Here is a 5,731-nt window from a genome sequence, read left to right as displayed (position 1 = left end):
TGATAGAGTAAACACAGAAATACTGTAACTTAATGGTTGATTGTTTTAGATGCAATGTTCTCCAAAATATTATATTTTTCTTTTTTATCATTTGAATTGTTAATGATGGTAGAACAGTGAAAAGTAATCAGTACTATATTTGGTTTTGGCTCAATTATTATTATATAATAAAAAGAGATGTATCATTGTAAATGTTAATTTTAGTATTAATTTTTTTTCAAAAAATTTTAAAAAAGGAGATTCAAATTTGTTTAAGTAAAAATATTATACACTAACCAATTAATCAAATACTTAAGGACATTTTAACTTATTATTTTTCTAATGTTATTTTACTGTAAGCATAGTGATATATATAAAAAATAAAATAATTATATCATGTGAATAATCATAAAAGTAACACAGCATAAGTCATAAAGTTTATATGTTAATTTCATTTATGAGATGTTTTGAGAAGTTTGATTTAATATCTCGATTATGGAAATGGTTAAAAAAATTTTCTTCTAACCTTTGGTTGAAGTGTGAGTGATTTTTTCTTTTTCATAAAAAACAAGCGAGGGGTTCACGAAACCCACTACCACACTACATGTTATGGGTAATGTGTTTCTCTTGTTACACGCATATAACTCTTACTAACTGTTTTCAATATGCGCGTGTTTTTGTATCCCTAACCTTTTGTTACAAGTACTCTAACACTTCAAGGATTGTTTTATTTATTTTTTTTTGTCGTTTTTAATACATCTCATTTTATTTATTGTAACATTATATCATTTTTTTTTATTAAAAAAGCCCTTTATAATCGCAAAGTTCAAATTGCAATAATTTATATAATATATTTTTTCCAAATTAGATGAAAAAACTATAAAGAGAAAATGCAAGCACAACTTCATTAGTCCTTCAAATGTATATAAAGGCGCGAGCTGGAAGATAATATTAGACATTAAATCTATATAGAGTTTACGGGATTGTCTGGTTTTGGATGGGAGAAGTGATTTTTTGTAATTGTGCAATTCAGCAAATTCTTCGTGTAATAAAAAATAAATAAATATTTTCAAAAAAAAAGTTGATAATGTTATCCTTGCAAACTGTTAAGCCTTGGAAAAAACCAAGAGCTCTCTTTGCTTCTTAAAGGGAACGAAAAATAAAAAAATGACAGCAAAAATGAGGCGTTTAATGAATGCATAAGTCCAAATCCAAGTCTCCAAAGCCTAGGATTAAATGCACAGACGGCAACTTCCAGACTGTTTTGGTCGTATTTTCCGTGAAAACCCATTTTCTTGGAAAATGGGGTTCCTCCATTAATGTGTCATTATCTCAGTAATTATCATATGATTTAGTGGTTTTTTGAAGTGCACAGTGTTTGGTTTCCCCCAAGCTTTTGACAAGTTAAAGCCTGCAGAGCAAATGGCGACGAGGATGGGTTTGTTTGTCACCAGCAGAAATGATCTGGTGCAGATGGGTCCATTAGTGGCACAGACACCTTCATATTATTGAATGATACCACCACCATCCATTTATGAACTCCGAAATGATAGAAACGCTAATTAAATCATTGGAGTGGATTACAAAATTTGATATATACATATTATCTTAAATGTTTGCGATCCATCTAAAAATCAAACAAAATACTAAATTAAAAATATCTTCATATTAATAATGTATAATTGAGCGTGACAAATTATTATCTTCAACATACTTAGATTAAGATATTTCTTAAAGAACAAGCTTGCTTAATTAATGCAATAGCCTAACAGGAGGGTAATCAACACCTCTCTTGACGTATGTGGCTATACTAATTTTGCAACTCCAACAACTTTTGATTTTGGAAAATCGAGAGAGGAAAACATGGCAAGAAATTTTGGGCCCGTTGCATTACTTAACTACTTCTCAACTCACTGTCTTCTAGGCCAAGTCAAATTCGTAAATACATACATGAATATAGAAAGCAGCCCCCCGGCCCTCAATATCCAAGGTAGGATCCTATTTTGTTCTAAATCTTACCCTAGCTTGCGTTAATTAAATTTATTTTAGTTTGATAAGTGTGAGGATTTATTTGTTTTTCCAATAAAAAAACAAAGCAGGGCACACCGTTTAGAAGCTTCGGCGCTGAGAAGAATCTTAGGCTGTTAGCCCCGAGACTGAAGCTGAAATTCTTGAACGTAGAGCGTTGACGATTATGTTATTTTTATTTTGTTTTAATTAATTATTTTATTTGGGATTAAAAAAAAATCATGTTGAAGTGCAGGTCTTTGGATTCGCACATGTCATTGAGAAGTTGTCATTTAATATTGTTACTAACTTTTTATTGCTTTTAAATTAAAAGACAGGTGAAATTTATGGGTGCCATTTAATTACCACTTGAATGATGGATACACCTAACAAGCTGCAATGGTACTGCCATGAAATTTGAATTGGCCGCTAAAAGTAATTTTCTATCTTTATTTCTGCAAGGCTTAATAAATGACGTTGCAGAGTTGGCAAGAGTTTTCCCTCTAAACGAAGCTGGGAAAACTTGGCCAATTACACCCTATCAAAGATTTTTTTAAATTCACCATATTCAATTACGAGTCTAAGGGAGTTTGGATATATACATATATATATATTAAACATTCTGGATTGCAATACTAATAAATAGAAATCAAGCAATCACGTTAACTGTAGTCAACCATCAATTAGTCTTCCTTAAATCAGCTAAAGCAATCACGTTATCTGTAGTTAACGCTGTGTTTTATTTTTGCCTTAATTAGATTACTAATTAATAATGAACAAATGCGAGAAATTAGAGCACCTAAAGTGTTGAATCCTTGTCTTTATTTTCATGTATAACAAATTGATGATGTGCAATATATGAAAGGGCACGGCGATCCTCCTATTTGTTAGTGTTGCTTAGCCTCAACGTACACTAGCTAGCAAGTACCAAAATTGAATATACTATCTAATTGAGGTACATGATAGATTGCATCTCCAAAATAGATTATAATTACGTAATCTAGTGGCTTATGTCTTTTTTTTGTTTTTTACAAATTTTAAAGGGAAAAAAAGGAATGAGTGGGTTTAGAAAAGTCAATAAGAAGTGTTAATCAGCAGACATGACATAACTAAATTTGATAAAACAGAATCACAAATAGTACTGTTTAAGGAAAAACTGAATCATATATCACTTTCAGCGATAAAATTAAAGGAATGTCCAAATATCTGGTTTGATAATCCCACGGCTCTCTCCGCTCTTACCACCACTCCTTTTCCCTCATGGCAGCGACATTCTCCTTCCCTCGCCAACGAATATGTGCAATTCTTGTTTTTTCTCACAACATTTAGTTCACTTGAAAGAGAAATTAAGCAAGCAGGGCCAATTCCCATTAGGCAATTCCATGAGGAGCCCCACGCTTTGTTTCTTTCTTACTTCTTCTTTTCTTTTTAAGGAAAATGGATATTAACTTTTTAATTTGCTTTATCTGAAAATGTTTCTGTAAGCCATTAGAAAGCTGAGTGAGTTGCATGGAGGAGGGAGGCCCTTCTTTTTCGGTATATATGAGGAACGCAGGAAGATCCCAACTTTGGGATTTTTTTTAATTTTTTTTATAAAAAATAAATTCTTGGTTGATTATTTTGATTCTCAAAAATTAGGAAAATATATATTCTCAAATTTGTTGGTTAGAAAGATAATATTGCTGCAGCTGCAAGATACGAGTGTAGGACCATTTCAAAGTCCTCGCTGGAATTGTACCCATCCGATGATAACGACTATCCATTTTGAAATCAACGGCTGTGATCTCTCCATCGTATGTCAGGATGTTCCCAGCACACAGGGGTACTACCAGGTGAAATAAATCCAATGGTGCATATTGCTCAATCATAGACCCAACACGTGTGCTAATTTTGTTTTGCACGATACCTAGCTATCATCACCCTAAATCCTTTTCCCTACCAAGATTTAGAGGGAATGCCTAAAACTTAAACGGAAAATCTATAAATACAAATTAAGAGAAATGTTAATCTATATATAGTAATATTAAATAATAATTTAATTATCCCTATAAATATCCATTAACCAGACTCTTAATTCAGTTATTAGCTAAGATAAATGCATAAATTATCCCACATGGAAATCAGGAGCAGAATGCCGTTGAAGCAAAGCTCTGTTAAATTTTCTTTAAATTATTATTTTTTTGAAAAAAATTAAAGATTGATTCCTTTTACCTTATGATATAAAGAGTTTGTCTCATGTTGATGAAAGACAATGCTATTTTCTTTCATTAAACAAAAAGGTTTCCCAAAAACAGAAAAAACAAGCTAGAAATTGCATGGAAATTTCCCTGTACTCTTAAAAGTTGCATTTCCATTAATTGCAGAAGAGACTGCAACATGATGGCATGTGCATTATCTAAACATTGGTCTGGACTAGTGTTTGGTGAGATAGAAACAAGGGGAAAGAAAATTTAAGAATGAGAAAAGAATCAAGAAAAGAAAAAGTTCACTATCATTTCTAAAATTTAGTGGGTATACACAATATTTTCCAATATTGAGTCAAACATCCAAAGATGAAGAAGCATCATCTTTATCTTCAGTGATCTCCTTGTCTGCCTCTGATAATGAAGATAAACAATGACTGGTATTATCAATCTCTTCCTCACCTTCTAATGAAGAAACACAAGGAGTTGTTGAAGAATCCTCAGAGGAAGAAGAAGTGTAAAAAGATAAAGGAGAAGAAGGAGAATGAGAGCAATTGGAACAAGAAGGAATTGCAGTAGAAGAGAGAGCAAGACCTAGAAGCAAATCAACGAAGGCACCAACGATGTAGCCATGATTGCTTTTACCATTTACTCTCAAATACCAACACAAAAGCTCTTCAAGACCTCCCCAATCTTTTAACCCGTGAGCTTCCACCATTTCTTCCATGGACTTCCTGAAATCCGCGAATGGATCTTGAGACTCCATTGACAAGACTACACTCTCTTTAAATGGTAACCCGCTTGGCTTAGCCTCTTCCAGGATTGAACTAGTCTCTCCTGGCTCGAAAAACAGCCTCTCTGACCTTAAACCACGAATGACAGTCTCAACAGGATCACCCCCAGACTCGTCAGATGCTGTTGAGAAGCTTGCTGATTCAGAGGAGTTGGAGAACCATGACTCGGGCGTTTCAGCCTCAATGATGGCATCTAAGTAAGCTGAGTTGATGGTCTTGAAGAGGCTGCCATCTGTTCTGAAAGAGAGAGTTCTGGGCTGGTGACAGGAAGGCCATGGCCAGGAGGATTTTGCTTGTTTGATGTTCTTGGAGAGGAAAGGGAGCTTCATCTTCTTCCCCATGTGCACTTTGTTTTTGGTATTGGTTTAGTATGGGAAGAAAGTTTTGATAAATACAAAAGGAGGGGGCCAGTGTTCAAAGTGGGTTTTGGAGTGTGAAGTATGTGAATTCTTTTATGTGGCATTAATGGGTCAGTCAGAGAGCTGCGGGCTGTGGGGAGGGAAGATTTTAAAGGACTTGATGAAACAAGTTGGAGGAGAGGGACAGAGAGGAGGTTGGTGGGGTACTCTCTTTCTCTCTCTCTCTATGCCTTATACGTCTATTAAATTCAATATCATCTTTCAAATTTATTGCTTTTCAGTTGAACTCATTCAATACATTATCGTACTTCTTCCACTCTATATATTTGATTCCGATTGCTTCAAACTCACGAATCCAAACTTTATCTTCTATGCAACCAATTTTATTTTATATTATACTACATTATAT

General features: G+C 33.7%; 1 pseudogene; it reads right to left on the bottom strand.

The window, feature by feature from the left end:
- Window positions 1-4,303: 4,303 nt before the first annotated feature.
- Window positions 4,304-5,424, bottom strand: LOC110420573 (transcription repressor OFP13 pseudogene; annotated as a pseudogene).
- Window positions 5,425-5,731: the final 307 nt, after the last annotated feature.

This window comes from Theobroma umbraticum, unplaced genomic scaffold (genome assembly GCF_002168275.2).
Source record: "Theobroma umbraticum cultivar Fairchild unplaced genomic scaffold, ASM216827v3 scaffold_86.0, whole genome shotgun sequence".
NCBI classification, from domain to species: domain Eukaryota; kingdom Viridiplantae; phylum Streptophyta; class Magnoliopsida; order Malvales; family Malvaceae; genus Theobroma; species Theobroma umbraticum.
This window is presented reverse-complemented; position numbering and strand designations above follow the sequence as displayed.